Here is a 19,779-nt window from a genome sequence, read left to right on the forward strand (position 1 = left end):
TTATAAGAAATTTACAGATACGGAGAATCAGAGACAAAAAACTTAAAATATCGCTGAATACTGAGAAGAAAGAAACAGAGAGACCCTCCTCCTTTATCCGGGCTTGGGACCGGCTACCGAGAATATGGTAGGCGGAGTTACCCCCCCAAAACCCGAATAAAAAAATCAGAAATATAGTCTGCATAATAGATATTGCGACATATATAGTCAAACAAGCGGCCAGGGTAGCAAAATGACATAAACACACAATGGACACACGCAAATGTAGACTAAAATAATTATATCATATGATAAAGATTATATCATATGATATCAACTGAAACTTCAATACCACCACGGCCGCCCTGGTTGAAAAGAAGGAGAACAACATTCCCAGATTCAAAGTTATACTCCTTAGCAAACTCCGACCAGCAGGAATCGAACTTCAGCCTTCCATCAGTAGTAGTATAGTATGCACCCTTAGGGCGGTAGCCATAGTCATCAACAAAAAAACATGCCTCGCCGCTTTCAGAGATATTCAAGGACCTAACAACTTCCTTCTGTATACGCTGAATAATAAAAATTCAAATATATATGGAAAGGATATAAAGGATAACTAAGATTACATAAAGAAAAGGAGAATTATACTAGTCCATTGCCCTTCAAATCAGCATTCGTCAAGGTGTGCACAAAAACAACACCAAGACCAAGACCACGCTCACGGAGAAGTTGTTCCTTCTTCAATGTTTGAGCAGTAGTAAGCATAACACCATTAGTGTGGAGAACTGCAGTTGGAATTTCTACATACAAATTTAAAATTAATAAAAGAATCAAAAAAAGAGGAGATATAACATCAGTTGTATTACAAAAATGGGCAACACATGGTAAAGGAGAAAACAGAATTACCATCGACACTGATGTAGCCCCGCTCACCGACGACACTACATCAAGACCAACAAGTCCCCCAAGTGGACCAATGACGCGGGCTCGAGTTAAAGCTCTACATGATGAGGTGAACTCGCTCCTCACCACCCTTGATCTCGGTACACCTTTGGATGGAATGCTACCTCATGCCGATGTGCTTTGTTTCATTAGGTACAAGGAGCATCAAGACCCCGGAAGGAGAGGAACAGCGGGACATGAAGATGGGCACGAAGCTGGACCCGACGTCACTCGAAGCGCTCGAAGGAAGAGAAGACGCTGGCCGGTCCAAGACCCGGTCGACCGGACCCACAACCGGACCCCCCGGTCCCAGGCCCGGTCAACCGGTCGCCAACCGGATTTCCCACGAGCTCGTACCGAAAACCAACCGGACGGAAATCTGCGAAGTTTCCGGTTAGCGCTCGGCGACCGGACCAACGACCGGACCACCCGGTCACTGGCCCGGTCTGACCGGCCCCAGGACCGGATCTGACGGGAAGACCCCACCAAACTGTCTAAGTTATGTACCTTTTCGCCTTGCTGGCCCTTGTAACATCCCAAAAATTTCAAAACAAACAAAATGAATTTCCCAGTTCCAAATTTTGGAACCAACAAAAACTTTTATTAAATTAAGTTGATACATAGAGATCTTGTTTAATCCTTGTGCTATAGCCATGATTGCTTGTTTAATTATTTTGAAATACTCTTAAACCCTAAACCTCAAATCCCCCCTTTTTCCATCCAAGTTAAAATAAAATAAAAAGAATTTAAATAAGAAAAAGGGCATATGTGCCTATGGCTATTTTTATAAAACTTTACCCTAGACCTTTCCACTTTATAGAGGATTGGAAAACCTTCATAAACCTTATCTAGTACTTCTCAAACCAATTCCAAGTTGAAACCAAAGAAAATAAAAAGAAACTAAAAATGCCATAGAGGCATATGAGAGTAAAATGCAAATTTGTGAATTTGAGGATCTTGACCCTAAGACTTGTGGTGAATGGTTGGATCACTCCTATATACCATTTCAACACTCAACAACATCAAATGGGCCAATAACAATCAAATTAAAAATCAAATGCCACATATGCATAGAGGCATATGTGACACATAGCCATTTCCCCAAATCTTGACCTATGCACTTCTACCTTGACCAAATGGTGTGAAACCATCTCTAAACCTAATCTAACCCTAAATTGACCCTCAACCTTGCCCATGTGAAGCAAGGGGAGCACATTACAAGAATAAGAAAAATTGACATGTCACCTCTCATGTGTTATGGCCAATTTTGCAAATCTTTGAGCCAGACCTTTTGGAATGGTTTAAATGTTTTGGAAATGTTGCTAAACTAATAAGAATCACATTTGAGTCAAGAAAAGACAAATCAAAAAGAGAGAAATCAAATAGTGAGAAAATCCCATTTTTCACTCACATACACATTTAGCCATTTTTGCAAATCTTCAACCAAGGCCACTTTGGCTTGTGCCATTGTTTGTAAAACACTTATATATGAATAACAAACATAAATGCATCAAAGAAACCCAATTCAAATCAAAGAGGAATTCAAATTCAACTCACATATGATAATGGTCATGTGACCCTTTTATAAAATGTTACCCACTTTACACCCCTGGTTTTGACTTTTCCTAAACCAACCTTGACCAACCCTTGCCATGTCATCCAAGACCATGTCAAGGTGAACCTTTTTGATGTTGACCACCAAAGCTGACTTGGACCAGGTTGACCAGAATAGAAGAGACAAGAGGAGACTTTGAATTAAAGAGAAGATCACCCCTTTTTTGAAACTTTGCAAAACAACACCAAATTGACCACCACCACCACCATTCCATCTCTCTGAATATATGAATGAGATCCACCAAAGGAATTTCCAAATTTTGACAAAAACTTTCTTGCGGCCATTTCTACAAACACCTTGCAGGTAGGGAATTAAGTTGTGCCCATGCTGGATTTTTGGTTGGACCAAGTCCAACCCTGGCCCTCCTATGCTGCCCTGACACTTCACCTCACCCCTCAGCATCAATCCAAGCCACTGCACCCCTCTCACCTGGTCACCATGACCCTGGCATGAGCATGCCCGTACTCACCATGTCCACCTCGTGCCATCTCCTCTCCTCTCCCATCCAAGCCCATCAACCATGTCTCTGAGCTTGCCCGGACCTTGCCGATGCTGACCCTGCCTGCCCTTGACCAAGACGACGTCGACATTGACCGGGCCACGCGCGCCCAGACACGCCCAGAGACACCCAGTGGCTCGCCAGGACGCGCACGACGACGTCCCTGGGCGCGACAGGACGCCGCCATGCCCCGTCGCCTCGCGCCTCCCCTCACTCTCCCCAAACGCCAGTCGCTTCGCCACGATGCCCTCTACCTCCCAGACACCGCCATTTGGCCACGGACCCGCTGGAGACGACGCAATCATCCACGACTTTCCGCCACCGTACTGCCATGACTCGAGGACGATGACGACGCGACCTTTCCTCCTCTGGCCGCACCACGACGCGCGTCAGCCTCGCCTTGACGTCGCCAACAATCCACGCCCATGCCTTGCCTCTTCGTCGCCCTGGAACCACGAGCTCGTCGTCGACCCTTCACGGCACCCCGCAGCACCCCCTCGCCCTATAAATAGAGACGCCCTCCGATCAAATTGAGCACGCCAACCTTCCTTCCTCATCTCACTACCTCCCCTCGAGCAACGCCGCCCACCAATTTGGGCTGTAGCCCTCGAATCGCTTGCCGGAGCTCCTCCAGCACCCCTGCTACCTCGCCGGCGACTGGAGCCCCCATTGGAGCCGCTGTTGGTGCCAGGAGCTTCACCACCGTCTTCCACGACGTCCGCCCACCTCGCCGACGCTCTCTCGCCACCAGGTAGCTCCCCGACCCCCTATGCAGGCCGCCGGTAGGGTTCCTTCTCCTTCGAGCCTCGTCGATGATGAGGATGGCCGCCAGCCGTCGATCCACGTTTTAATCCTACAGCCTCAGCACGGCATACCGATTCGCCTGAGAGCACCCGCTGACAAGCGGGGGCCACCGTCAGGCAGCCCGCTGAGATGCTGGGCCAGCCCACCTCTTTCCCTCGCTGTGCAGCCCACTAGACTTCCCGCCAGCCCACGTTTCAAACTCAAAATTTAAAATAGATAAATATTTGAATACTGGTGCCAACTTCAAAATTTTCTAGCTACAAATCCACTTAGCCAAAATTTACAAATTTTATATATCTGGAAAGCTTAGAGTTTTATCTATCCAATGCCACTGGATTCAAACCAATATCTGGTGTATAATTAAAGTAGCAAAATAAACAAGACAGGGACTTTTCTGACTTACAATAATTCTTAAAAATCAACCAGAAATGCTTTTGAGTTGTTTCCAACTCCTATAAATCACATTACACTTTTACTATTTGTTTATGCAAAAATATGCCATGCTTACTTTGAATGATCGTGGCCTAGATTAATTAAAGGACTATATGGCTATTTCTAGTCAAAGATATTGTCCAAAACTATTTAAAATTCACATGGGAGTTTTTCTCTCATTTAAATCTTGTCATGAACATTTCAAAATGAGGTAGAGACTCTGGTCATTTAGTCCTCATATGATTTGTTTGATGATATTAAATCACTACCATGATAGTATTAAATTGCATGAGGTATGGAACCTCATTTAAATCATTTTCTCAAATGGTAAGTATGAAGAGGTTGACTTTGGTCAACCTAGGTCATACATTATTCATAAGAGAAATTAAAACTTAATAAGATAATGAGAGGAAATTATTTCTCTAAGTAATTAAATGTAACACCTAAGTTAGTATGAGAGGAAATTATTTTTCTTAAATAAGAAAAAACACATCCACCAACTTAATAGTAATGTGTGATGCTAGCTTAAATTGTGTGACTCATGTGTGCTTAGTTTATCATATAAGTTTGGTATGATGATTGTATACCCCGTATTCGTATTTTAGACGCTAGTACCAAGGAGTATCAAGAGGAGGAGGAGGTCTACTTCCAAGGAGAAGAAGACCACTTTGACCAATTCCTCAACCAAGGCAAGATAATACTCTTGCAAAGAGAAAAGCTCACCATGAGCAAGGCATTACCCCATTTACTTTATGCTTATGATCCTATTTCCCAGTTTTACTTTACAAGCTTTATTTACTTTTGTTTTATCAAAGTACTTTTTGATTCATGATTCACTTGATTAGTCTTGGATTAGTACAAGAGTATCAATGTTAGCCTAGAAGCAATCAAAGTAATTAGCACCCCTCATACCTAGATGCTAGTGCTAAAACTTAAAAGGGACTACTCTAGATGGGAACTTGTGAAATGAAATGACTTTGAAAACCTTGGAATGATGAGTCATTCTATTGAAAGATTTTGAAGGTGAATATGACTGGTGAATGACATGGTGAACTTTACAAAAACTGATGGTTGGGTTCGGATGCGATACCATTCCAATTTTACAAGTACCCCCACAATACCTGAATTTGGGTAAGGCTTAGCTGGAAACTTATGTATTTTAGTATGGGTTCCCTCTGAACAAGCGTCATCGGGGTTATGCCGGAGGCTGCCTCTACAACAAAAGGAATGATGTGAAATGACGTGAAATGAGGTGAATGTACGGCCCAAGCCCTGTGCAGTTCCCAAGCTGACTGTCTGTCTTCACTGGGAGGCCAAGCTCATGGGGAGAGGTGCCTATACTAGGGTATGTAAATGAAAGGTTCGGATTGGTAGTTCGCGTACTGCGTACGATAAATCAGGGCCGCTTACCCCGACGAACTATTGCAATTGTTGTGGCACAAGTGTACAACCTCAGCAGAGTTAAACCTATTCGAATAGCCGCGTCCACGGTTATGGACGGTTGGAAAGGCCATACTGTTCCGTCATCAGACCATTTTCAAAAATGTGACATGTGAAGGGTGACTTGTGATTTGAACTTGAAAAGGTGACTTTGACTTGAATCACAACAGAGTTGTGGGAATGACACTAATGTTCCCACTTGAGTTAGTTAGCAAATGAAGAGGCTTTTACTAAACGTTTGTGAACTAAAATTGGCTTTATGCAAATAAACTTAGAGCTTAGCACCTCCTTACTATAGTTGTTAGTGCTTACATTAGTATTAGTTTGCGAGTACTTTAAAGTACTCACGGCTATGTCCCTGGCTATTCAAATGGCCAGACTATGAAGAGGAGCAGAACTATCAAGAGGACGACCAGCAGGACGCCTACGACAACTAGGGAATCTTCTGACGTCAGACATTGGCCTGTGGACTAGAGAGTCCCTTCTATTTACGCTTCCGCTATGAAACTATGAACTTTGTGTATGTTGATCAATAGATCAACTATTTGTGTAATATGGATCATGTGATCTCTATTTGTAAGACGACTATGGTATGTAATGAATGATGACTTATGATATTCAACTGTTATGTCTCACAAAAACAATATTCCTGGGATTGCGATGTATGGCATAACAGGCATCTGGACTTAAAAATCCTGGTGTTGACAAGTTGGTCTCAGAGCCATTGTTTGACCTTAGGAGACCCTAGTTAGAATGGACGTCTGAAAAACTTAGCTTCAAAAACCAATGAAGTGAATATTTGTGAAAATTTGTTCTTACTCTTATCCTTGAGATCTTTTTCAAAATTGAGAAATCTATACTCTACTTTCTTTGCAAGCCTACATAAAATTTTGCACACTTGACTAGTTATTTAACTTACTTATCCAAATTGCTCACAGATGGAGTACCAATGGGAGTTCTATCAGCTTGGTCCCGAAGGCGATCTTAGGTTCGAAAAGGATTTGAAGCAACTAGTGGAATATCTAGGACACCCGTATCCCGAGTTCTTCGGAATACCCCTCAACAACCACTCCGGAGAACCACCTCGGTGGGAAGTTTCTACTGATCTACGAAGAAAGCTTGGAGCCCCGGTATGGGAAACCATCTGGTTTTCGGTAACGGGAAACACTTGGAAGGAAGGACTAGTCAGAGTTATGCAAGAAGCAATTTCCCGTCTGTGTGGACAAAATGAGAACAAGATCCAGAACACTCGCTTCATCTACTACCCAAGACATGACTCCATGGGAAGATCGATGACCATGCCACCACCCACGGAGATGAACCACTATGTAGCACACCAGGACTTCAGGCTGTACAAAACCCGCAGGGATTTGGACAACGCCCTCGCCTCTCGCCAAGCACATCACCCGTGAAGACGAAGAATCCACCCGGAAGAGTAGTATCACCCCAGCACTTTTCGTAGGTGTGAGTTGTATCAGGATTCCCCTTGTATCGTAGAACGAATGAATGGTTCTTCAAACCAACGGTGTGTTAGATTTTTAATGTGTAATGCTTGGTATGAATGAAAAAGTGTTGTTGGTTTTTACCCCCGCAACACTACTCAAATTTTCAAGTTATGAACTTTTTAAAGTTTAACAAAACCAACCATAGAAATTTCCCTCTTATCTTATGATCTACCTCATTGTTCAGATGGCCCCTCCTATCCGCAACAACTCCCGTGCCCAGGCCAACCAAATGCACATTGAGCACGCCAAGATGACTGACACCATCAACATCCTTGCAATGGAGCGCAAGGTACTTCACCATCAGCACGCCAAGAAGGACTACCTCATTGCTCGCCTCCGCGTGAAGATAACATCACTAGAGCAGCTCATCCCAATACCCAACCATGCCCCCAGAGACAAGTCCACTGTGACTTGCTATGAATGTGGTGCTACTGGTCATTACTCTAATAAGTGCCCGATGAAAGCCGCCAACAATGCCCCAAGGACTGGAAGCAATGATGTACCCATTGCCCAAAAGGACAAGTCAACGGTAACCTGCTATGAATGTGGAACTGTAGGTCATTACTCCAATGAATGCCCCAAGAAGCTTGCCAAGACTGCCCCCAATACCACTACACCTGCCCAACAGCAGCGCTGTCTCGCAACTAGAAGGAAGTTTGCCCCAAACTACCCGAACAACCGCAACGGTCGTTACTACCGCATGAATGCCACCGAAGCTCAGGAAGCACCCAAGACCCTGCAGAGTATGTGATATGGGCACGGAGGCCTATGTGGAGCCCCGATTCAGGACTCCACCAGCTTAGTTATCTTATTTTATGTCTATGGTCATATGTGGGCCAATTAGGGTTTTTAATAAATTGAGTCAGTTTGGTTTGGGCCTGTCCAAACCAAGTTAGAGAGGCCCACAAGGGCTGGCCGGCCACCACCCCCTCATATAAGGTGGAGGGACGGCTAGGGTTAGAAGAAGAACAAGTTTAGTCTGAAGTTTAGGTTATACCTAGTTGCGTGTGTTCACGTGTATCATCCCTCCGGGGGTACGGCGCTGCCGTTTATCTATATTATCCGCTGCGAAGGTTCTTGTGTTCATCAAGGATTGTCTAGCTCAGGTTTGAGGCGTATCGTTCATCGATCCGTTGCTGGCTGGATTCGTTCCCTCTTCTCCAGGCTGCGTTCATCGCGTTGTTGGGAGGATTTACTACCCCAGGTTCTCGTTGTGAAAGATCGGGCATCAACCAAGGAGGATCCACTGGGTTTCTCCCTTATCAGTATGTTTTCCTGTTAATCAAAATGCTCAATCTCTCTTAAGAACCTAACTTTTCTTAAAATCTCGGGACGAGATTTGTTTAAGGGGGAAGGGTTTGTAACATCCCAAAAATTTCAAAACAAACAAAATGAATTTCCCAGTTCCAAATTTTGGGACCAACAAAAACTTTTATTAAATTAAGTTGATACATAGAGATCTTGTTTAATCCTTCTGCTATTGCCATGATTGCTTGTTTAATTAGTTTTTGAAATACTCTTAAACCCTAAACCTCAAATCCCCCCTTTTTCCATCCAAGTTAAAATAAAATAAAAAGAATTTAAATAAGAAAAGGGGCATACGTGCCTATGGCTATTTTTATAAAACTTTACCCTAGACCTTTCCACTTTATATAGAGGATTGGAAAACCTTCATAAACCTTATCTAGTACTTCTCAAACCAATTCCAAGTTGAAACCAAAGAAAATAAAAAGAAACTAAAAATGCCATAGAGGCATATGAGAGTAAAATGCAAATTTGTGAATTTGAGGATCTTGACCCTAAGACTTGTGGTGAATGGTTGGATCACTCCTATATACCATTTCAACACTCAACAACATCAAATGGGCCAAGAACAATCAAATTAAAAATCAAATGCCACATATGCATAGAGGCATATGTGACACATAGCCATTTCCCCAAATCTTGACCTATGCACTTCTACCTTGACCAAATGGTGTGAAACCATCTCTAAACCTAATCTAACCCTAAATTGACCCTCAACCTTGCCCATGTGAAGCAAGGGGAGCACATTACAAGAATAAGCAAAATTGACATGTCACCTCTCATGTGTTATGGCCAATTTTGCAAATCTTTGAGCCAGACCTTTTGGAATGGTTTCAATGTTTTGGAAATGTTGCTAAACTAATAAGAATCACATTTGAGTCAAGAAAAGACAAATCAAAAAGAGAGCAATCAAATAGTGAGAAAATCCCATTTTTCACTCACATACACATTTAGCCATTTTTGCAGATCTTCAACCAAGGCCACTTTGGCTTGTGCCATTGTTTGTAAAACACTTATATATGAATAACAAACACAAATGCATCAAAGAAACCCAATTCAAATCAAAGAGGAATTCAAATTCAACTCACATATGATAATGGTCATGTGACCCTTTTATAAAATGTTACCCACTTTACACCCCTGGTTTTGACTTTTCCTAAACCAACCTTGACCAACCCTTGCCATGTCATCCAAGACCATGTCAAGGTGAACCTTTTTGATGTTGACCACCAAAGCTGACTTGGACCAGGTTGACCAGAATAGAAGAGGCAAGAGGAGACTTTGAACTAAAGAGAAGATCACCCCTTTTTTGAAACTTTGCAAAACAACACCAAATTGACCACCACCACCACCATTCCATCTCTCTGAATATATGAATGAGATCCACCAAAGGAATTTCCAAATTTTGAAAAAAAATTCTTGCGGCCATTTCTACAAACACCTTGCAGGCAGGGAATCAAGTTGTGCCCATGCTGGATTTTTGGTTGGACCAAGCCCAACCCTGGCCCTCCTATGCTACCCTGACACTTCACCTCACCCCTCAGCATCAATCCAAGCCACTGCACCCCTCTCACCTGGTCACCATGACCCTGGCATGAGCATGCCCGTACTCACCATGTCCACCTCGTGCCATCTCCTCTCCTCTCACATCCAAGCCCATCAACCATGTCTCTGAGCTTGCCTGGACCTTTCTGATGCTGACCCTGCCTGCCCTTGACCAAGACGATGTCGACATTGACCGGGCCACGCGCGCCCAGACACGCCCAGAGACACCCAGTGGCTCGCCAGGACGCGCACGACGACGTCCCTGGGCGCGACAGGATGCCGCCATGCCCCGTCGCCTCGTGCCTCCCCTCACTCTCCCCAGACGCCAGTCGCTTCGCCACCATGCCCTCTACCTCCCAGACACCTGATACGTCTCCGACGTATCGATAATTTCTTATGTTCCATGCCACATTATTGATGATATCTACATGTTTTATGCACATTATATGTCATATTTATGCGTTTTACGGAACTAACCTATTGACGAGATGCCGAAGGGCCAGTTCCTGTTTTTTGCTGTTTTTGGTTCCAGAAATCCTAGTAAGGAAATATTCTCGGAATCGGACGAAATCAAGACCCAGTATCCTATTTTTCCACGAAGCTTCCAGAACACCCGGGAAGGACCAGAGGGGGGCCAACGGGACCATAGGCCGGCGCGGCCTGGGTGTGGCCCGCGCCACCCTATGGTGTCGCCGCCTCTTCGACCTTCTGACGCCGCCTCTTCGCCTATATAAAGGTCGTAGACCTAAAACCTCGAGACGAAAAAAAGCCACGGTACGAGAAACCTTCCAGAGCCGCCGCCATCGCGAAGCCAAGATCTGGGGGACAGGAGTCTCTGTTCCGGCACGCCGCCGGGGCGGGAAAGTGCCCCCGGAAGGCTCCTCCATCGACACCACCGCCATCTCCATCAACGCTGCTTGTCTCCCATGAGGAGGGAGTAGTTCTCCATCGAGGCTCGGGGCTGTACCGGTAGCTATGTGGTTCATCTCTCTCCTATGTACTTCAATACAATAATCTCATGAGCTGCCTTACATGATTGAGATTCATATGATGATGCTTGTAATCTAGATGTCGTTATGCTAGTCAAGTGAATTTTACTTATGTGATCTCCGGAGACTCCTTGTCCCACGTGTGTAAAGGTGACGAGTGTGTGCACCGTGTGGGTCTCTTAGGCTATATTTCACGGAATACTTATTCACCGTTATGAATGGCGTAGTGAAGTGCTTATTTATATCTCTTTATGATTGCAATGTGTTTTGTATCACAATTTATCTATGTGCTACTCTAGTGATGTTATTAAAGTAGTTTATTCCTCCTGCACGGTGTAATGGTGAAAGTGTGTGCATCCGTGTTAGTACTTGGCGTATGCTATGATCATGATCTCTTGTAGATTGTGAAGTTAACTATTGCTATGATAGTATTGATGTGATCTATTCCTCCTACATGGTGTGAAGGTGACGAGTGTGCATGCTATGCTAGTACTTGGTTTAGTCGTGTTGATCTTTCATGCACTCTAAGGTTATTTAAATATGAACATTGAATTGTGGAGCTTGTTAACTCCGGCATTGAGGGTTCGTGTAATCCTACGCAATGTGTTCATCATCCAACAAGAGAGTGTAGAGTATGCATTTATCTATTCAGTTATGTGATCAATGTTGAGAGTGTCCACTAGTGAAAGTGTAATCCCTAGGCCTTGTTCCTAAATACTGGTATCGCTGCTTGTTTACTGTTTTACTGTGTTACTACTGCTACCATATTACATCCATCAACTACACGCCAGCAAGCTATTTTCTGGCGCCGTTACTACTGCTCATATTCATTCATACCACCTGTATTTCACTATCTCTTCGCCGAACTAGTGCACCTATTAGGTGTGTTGGGGACACAAGAGACTTCTTGCTTTGTGGTTGCAGGGTTGCATGAGAGGGATATCTTTGACCTCTTCCTCCACGAGTTCGATAAACCTTGGGTGATCCACTTAAGGGAAACTTGCTCGCTGTTCTACAAACCTCTCGCTCTTGGAGGCCCAACACTGTCTACAAGAATAGAAGCTCCCGTAGACATCAAGCTATTTTACGGCGCCGTTGCCGGGGAGGAAAGGTAAAAGGTACTCACACTCCGGATCTCGGCTACTAAGCTATTTTCGCCGTTGTAAGTACTCGAAGCTATTTCCTTTAGATCCTGCAATTGCATCTTTTTGTTTCTTGTTTACACTAGTTTGGCATAATGGACAAAAATGAGCTTCTTGTTCTATTTCCTGAGTTAAGACATGGATGGTTTGATCCGAAAATTAAAAAACCCATGGAACATATTAGTATGAACGCTTTGAACACCATTGTTGATAATGATATAGAAAGTTCTAAGCTTGGGGAAGCTGGTTTTCATGATCTTTTTAGTCCCCCAAGCATTGAGGATAAAATTTTCTTTGATGATACTTTGCCTCCTATTTATGATGATTATAATGATAGTGGTCTTTTGGTGCCACCTACTATGGAGAGTAAATTTTTTTGTGATTATACTATGCCTCCTACACTTGATGAGAATAATAATGATAGCTACTTTGTTGAATTTGCTCCCACTACAACTAATAAAATTAATTATGCCTATGTGGAGAGTAATAATTTTATGCATGAGACTCATGATAAGAATGCTTTATGTGATAGTTATATTGTTGATTTTGCTCATGATGTTACTGAAAGTTATTATGAGAGAGGAAAATATGGTTGTAGAAATTTTCATGTTACTAAAACACCTCTCTTTTGCTTGAAAATCTTGAAGCTGCACTTGTTTTATCTTTCTATGCTTGTTGCATTATGCTTCATGAATTTGTTTATTTACAAGATTCCTTTTCATAGGAAGCATGTTAGACTTAAATTTGTTTTGAATTTTCCTCTTGATGCTCTCTTTTGCTTCAACTCTTATTTCTTGCGAGTGCATCATTAAAACTGCTGAGCCCATCTTAATGGCTATAAAGAAAGAACTTCTTGGGAGATAACCCATGTGTTTATTTTGCTACAGTACCTCTATTTTATATTTGATTCTTGGAAGTTATTTACTACTGTAGCAACCTCTCCTTATCTTAGTTTTGTGTTTTGTTGTGCCAAGTAAATTCTTTGATAGTAAAGTGAATACTAGATTTGGATTACTGCGCAGGAACATATTTCTTTGCTGTCACGAATCTGGGTCTAATTCTCCGCAGGTAACTCAGAAAATGGGTTGAGAAGACAATGGCCGGTCCAAGACCCGGTCGAAGGAAGAGAAGACAATGGCCGGTCCAAGACCCGGTCGACCGGACCCACAACCGGACCCCCCGGTCCCAGGCCCGGTCAACCGGTCGCCAACCGGATTTCCCACGAGCTCGTACCGGAAACCAACCGGACGGAAATCTGCGAAGTTTCCGGTTGGCGCCCGGTCGACCGGACCCACGACCGGACCACCCAGTCACTGGCCCGGTCTGACCGGCCCCAGGACTGGATCTGACGGGAAGACCCCACCAAACTGTCTAAGTTATGTACCTTTTCGCCTTGCTGGCCCTGTATGCCTATATAAGGAACCTGGACCCCTCCCTTACCCCTTAGACATAATTTTGAGCTTAAACCAACTTTGAGCTTAGTCTCCCTAGGGTTAGCATCCATCTTGGATAAGCATCCCTCTGTAATCAAGGCCATCCTTGTTGTTGATTTGGATATTCTTGAGTGAGATTCTAGTACAAGCTACTCTCTCTCCCTCACCAATCTCTTCTTCTCCAACACCAATCTCTCACCGGGAATTCTGCCGTGTGCCTCTTCCGGGTGATTCTATTGGCGTGGTCCATCGAGCCACGGGGGTAAGTATCGGGTGTATCGGGTTGGTGTGTGTGCGTGAGTACCGGTGTTCTTCGTGTTCCTCGTGTTCCTCGCGCTCTCCCACCTCTTCCCCTTGGATCTTGGGTCAAATCGCGAGATCGGGCCAACCCCTAGATCTCAGATCTCATCAGACACGATGCTTTTCAGTGCCATCAGGACCTTCTGCAAAAATCCCAAACAGTTCAGGAGAATTATCAAACCCAAACATGATACAGTCGCCAACTTTCAGGTCGTAGTCACGAAGAAATTTTTGGTATCCACTTCCAAAAACACGTGTCTTTGAACTTCCTTTATTAACATGAAACTTTTACTTCACTTCATCCGATGTAGCGACAAAAAAGATATTACCAACAAGGTTGTTGAACTGCCTCCTCACAAAACAAAGGCACATTCTGAAAAAACAGTAGAACAAAAATGCAGAAAATAAGGATATAGTCTCTAATTTGTCAACAAAAAAGATACAGACTAAAAAAGGATATATACCATGAACTCATCAAATCTGCTTCCAAAATAACAACGAAATGAACTGAGAGTCTCCCGCCTCTCCTGACAATGGTTGCCCATCGAACCACAAACAACACAGTTCATCCTGCGTATATTTAGCAATTACCAAAGCTAGAAAAAAATACAGGTAGGTAGGGCATATTCATAGAAATCTATCCATAGATCTGAAACCATACACATATATCCATAGATCTGAACAAACAAGATTATTCAGAAGACAAAAAGGATTTTGAACAAACAGAGAAAAAGGAGATGAAGTAGTGACATGTAAAAAATTATTTTCCTACCTCTTAAAACAAACAAGAATCTTCAGAGAGAAAAGAGTTTTTCAGCACAAAAGAGAGAGAAAGAAGATGAAGGATGCTTCACCGGAGTGCAGAAGGCAAAACCAACCAGGGGCATTATAAATACAATAAGTACTAGTAACTGCCTACAACCTATTTAATGAGGCTGTGGGTAGGTGGTGGTTGCTATCCTGTAAGTTCAAAATTCAAACACAAAGTATCTCATGCAAAAATGGAGCCCACTGCTATTATGTAATCTCTGTAAAGAAGTTCACACTGAATGGGCTAAAAAAATGAATTTCCCATCCACTTTACATGGCTGTCGCCGGCGACCATATATGGGCGGCGCCGCCGTGCATGGCTGACGCCGGCGACCATATATGGGCGCCGCCGCCGTGCAAAAGGAGTTGCTACACATTGTTCTATCATGTCTATATACATGGACAACCATACTTGTGTCAACAACACTATTGTAGCAAAGCAGTAGGTAGTGGTAGTGCGGCAGCGCCAGGTCGAGGGTTCGAGTCCCCGCAAGCGCAATTTTTGCCAGTTATTTCCATCGGGAGCCACTCCAACCCCGGATGGGCCGTCGGGCCAGCAATTCAACCACCGGATGGGCCGTCATGCCAGCAATTCAGCCACCGGATGGGCCGTCACCATATACATTAGGGTAGGCCAGCCCAGCAGAGGAGAGCCCAAAAGAAGAGAATATCACCAGCAGCCAGCAGCCTAGTAGAGGACAGCCCAAAAGAGGAGGATATCACCAGCAGCCCATTAAAATGGTGGACGGCACAGAGAAAAAAAATAACAAGATGCCTTGGTCCCACAAGTATCAATTGGTCCTACATGTCAATTAGTTCAAGCCAGTTGCTTCTAGTGACACGTGTGAGGCGCGTGGGACCCGAAAAGGGACACATAGGCAAAATGGATGACATGGCAGCCAAACACATACCATTGTATTGAGCCAAATGCCAATGACGTTATTGATTTGTCGCAATATGCATTGGAAAAACGTCGTAGGCCACTTAATTTTGCTAATGACGTTTTGACCTAAATTGCCAATGACGTTTTTGCCCAATAACGTCACGATTTTCTAGGGTTTTGTCCCCCCGAGTGGCCAACGACGGTCAAAGCTAGGAACGTCATAAAGCTATGACATTTTGATTTCCAGTCGTAAAAAAAACGTCATATTATGGCAGATTTCTTGTAGTGAGACAACCACACTCTTGCCAATGAGATGTCTCAAGATGTGGTTCATAAGGCGCATGAATGTTGATGGAGCATTTGAAAGACCAAATGGCATGAGAAGCCATTCATAGAGACCAAGTTTGGTCTTGAATGCCGTCTTCCATTCATCACCAATTGCCATGCGGATTTGGTGGTAGCCACTATGCAAATCTATCTTAGAGAAAATCGTAGCACCACTCAATTCATCAAGCATGTCATCTAAACGCGGAATGAGATGGCGGTACCGAACGGTAGTGACATTTATGGGGCGACAATCCATACACATTCGTTGCGACTCATCCGGTTTAGGAACGAGAATCACGGGAACCGCACATGGGCTTAAGCTTTCACGAACATACCCTTTTTCGAGGAGATCTTGAATTTTGCGTTGAATCTCCTTTGTGTCTTCGGGGTTGGTGCGGTAGGCGGCGCGGTTTGGTAGAGGAGCGCCGGGTATGAGGTCGATGCGGTGCTCGATTCCTCTAAGCGGTGGTAGTCCATGAGGAAGCTCGTCGGGGAATACATCTTGGAACTCCTTCAAAAGAGACAACAAAGACGAAGGAAGTGTTGTTAAGTTGTTAGTCTCCGAGGGTGGCCCCTTGCTAATGAGCACATAGTGCAATTTGGTGGATGGGTTGTGGTGCACTCCTCTCATCTCACTCTTGGTAGCTATGATGACACTCTTCATCTCACTCACATATGGCTTGTGGCGCTCACTTTCTTTTTGGTGGGTCATTCTCTCACCGCTCATCTCACTAGTGATGGTAGCTTCCTTAGCCCTTGCTAAAGCCTTTGCATTGTCCGCAATTACTTGGCTAGGAGTCATTGGGCATAGGATGAATGTCTTGTCGCCGACCTTGAAGCTATACGCATTTGTGTAGCCATCATGGTTTGCTCTTTTGTCATATTGCCAAGGGCGACCAAGTAGCATGTGGCACACCGTCATCGGCACGACATCACAATCAATGGTGTCTTCATAGGCGCCAATCTTGAATGATATTGTGACGGTGTGTTGTATCTTCACGTTTCCATTGTCACTTAACCATTGCACATGCTAAGGATGGGGGTGTTTCCGGAGTGTGAGGTTGAGTTTCGAGCATAGTTCGGTGCTTGCAAGGTTGTGGCAACTCCCTCCATCGATGATAACCTTTATTGACTTGCCATTGGTTCTGGCTCTTGTTTGGAAGATATTGCATCTTTGGTCTTCATTGGGTAGTGCATGGGTTGTCAACACTTTGGTCCCCACAAGTGATGGGCTTGCATCATGCACACATAGGACTTGCTCTTGGTCTTCCAAGTCATCATCTTCATGATTGGTTGCGGCTTGTACCAAGGCTTCATATTCACCTTCACTCAAGTACTCCACATCTCCATCATCTCGAGTTATCATAACTCTTGTGTTCTTGCATTCAAAGGATTTATGTCCTTGAGCACCACACTTGAAGCAAGTGATGTTACTAGATCCCGTGGAAGCTTTGGAGGACATAGTTGATTGGTCCGGCTTGAAGCTTGTAGTCTTGATGGCACTTCTTGTTTGCTTGGGAGGATCCTTGGAGGCAATAGCACTTGTATTTTTGATGCTTGAGGATGCGTTTGTTGCATTTCTTGCGGCGAAGAAGGACTTTGTTTTTGCACTTGCTAAGTCTTCTCGCACTTGGCGCTCGGCCCTTGTAGCTTGATGAAGTAACTCAACCATGTTGGTGTAAGGCAAGAATTCCACTATCCTCTAGACGGGAATGTTCAATCCATTCAAGAATCTTGCCATAGTTTGCTCTTCTCGCTCATCCACATTCGCACTCATCATGGTCATGTGCATCTCCTTGTAATATTCCTCAACGGACTTGAAGCTTTGCTTGAGTTGAGTGAGCTTGTTGAAGAGGTCACGTTTGTGGTGGGTGGGCACAAAGCGGGTGTTCATGACTTCTTGCATCTCTTCCCATGTGTCAATGGGCTCTAAGTCTTCCTTGTCACGCTTCTTGTTTACTTCTTCCCACCAAACATTTGCATATCCCTCAAACTCAAGTGATGCCATGGCAACTTTCTTTGCTTCAGAGAAGTTGTGGATGCGGAGATCTTGTCAACCTTCAGGACACAAGACAAGTATGCATCGGGGTCTTCCTCTCCTTGGAACTTGGGCATGGTGAACTTGAGCTTCCCAAAGATTTCTTCCTCATTACGGTCATTGCGTCTAGGAGGTGGTCTTTCTTCACCATGTTCTTGACGTTGTTGAGGTTGAGGTTGTGGACCTTGAGCATCTCGATTGTTGCTTCTATCTTGTTGACGAGGCGGTGGTCTTCCATGACCTTCATCTTGATCATCATTGTTGTGGCGGTGTCGAGGCATCACACTTTCTTCACTTGATGCTTGGTGATGACTTGATTCTTCATGTCTCGCCCTTGGAGGTGGTCTTCTACCATGAGGTCGATCATCATGATGGCGGCGATTATCTTGACCTTGAGGGCGTTGAGGTTGAGCAACATTGATGATTTGGCGCTCTTGGTGCGCTTGCCTTTGTTCCTCTTCCTGAAGTCGTTGTCTTCTAGCTTGAGCTTCTTGTACTTGTCATTGCCGTTCTTGTTCTTCAAGTGCTTGTTGTTCATTGTGTTATCACCAGAATTTGACCGAGTCAGAGGTGGGCCGCGATCAAGATGGACTTGAAGATATATATATAGAAGAAATACGGGAATCGGCCTTATGTACCAAGTTTGGGCTAATTGCCCGTGTATCTGTAACATATTAGAGTACGTGTCGGTTAGGAGTTGGAGTTTTACCCGTGCACGGTTAGGTGCACGCCTGAATTAGAAAGTCCCCTGGACTATAAATATGTATCTACGGTTTATGGAATAAACAACAACCAACGTTCAGCACAAACAAATCTCGGCGCATCGCCAACTCCTTCGTCTCGAGGGTTTCTCCGGTAAGCACCATGCTGCCTAGATCGCATCTTGCGATCTAGGCAGCACGAGTCTATCCTGTTGTTCATGCGTTGCTCGTGCTGAAGCCTTTTTGATGGCGAGCAACGTAGTTATCTTAGATGTGTTAGGGTTAGCATTGTTCTTCGTATCATATGCTGTCGTAGTGCAACCCTTATGCATCTAGACGCCCTTACACCTATCTCAGGTGTAGGGGCGGCACCCCGCTTGATCATAGTTTAGTAGATTCGATCCGTTACGTTTGCTCCTTGTTCATCAAGGATTAGTTTAACATCCGCAATAGTTAGGCCTTACAAAGGGTTGGAGGATCCAGCGGCGTGTAGGGTGGAATTTGCTAGCCCTAGACAGGATGTTCCGGGGATCAACCTCGTGTTGGTTTTTAGGCCCTGTCTAGGATCGGCTTACGGTCACCGTGCGCGAGCGCGAGGCCCAATCGTGAGTAGGATGATCCGATTATGCGGTGAAAACCCTAAATCGTCGTAGATCGCATTAACTTTATCTTGATCAAGCAGGACCACCATATATTCGGACACCTTGTACGAATCATGGGTGGATCGGCTCTTTGAGCCGATTCACGGGATAACTCGAGAGCCGATCGAGGCTCGTATTTAACGTTTACGTGTATGCCATGCAGGAAACTAAGCGAGGCATCATCCAACACCTTCCCGACCAGGTATAGGTCAGGTGGCACGCCCTTGCGATAGCATCGGACGTGTGACCAGGGAGGCTTTGCGGGCCGTCGCTCCGAGGGACCGGGGCCAGCCGCAGCCCTAGTTGTTCCCGGCTCTACTTGTGTTGCCGGTCGCTGCCCGCCGGTGGGTTTCGACCGCAACACATTCGGCACGCCCGGTGGGACAATCTTCGACATCCACCGCATCGCCATCTACATCCGAGATGGCGGAAAGCACTCCGGTCAAGTA

This window comes from Lolium rigidum, chromosome 1, assembly GCF_022539505.1.
Source record: "Lolium rigidum isolate FL_2022 chromosome 1, APGP_CSIRO_Lrig_0.1, whole genome shotgun sequence".
Classification (NCBI taxonomy): Eukaryota; Viridiplantae; Streptophyta; class Magnoliopsida; order Poales; family Poaceae; genus Lolium; species Lolium rigidum.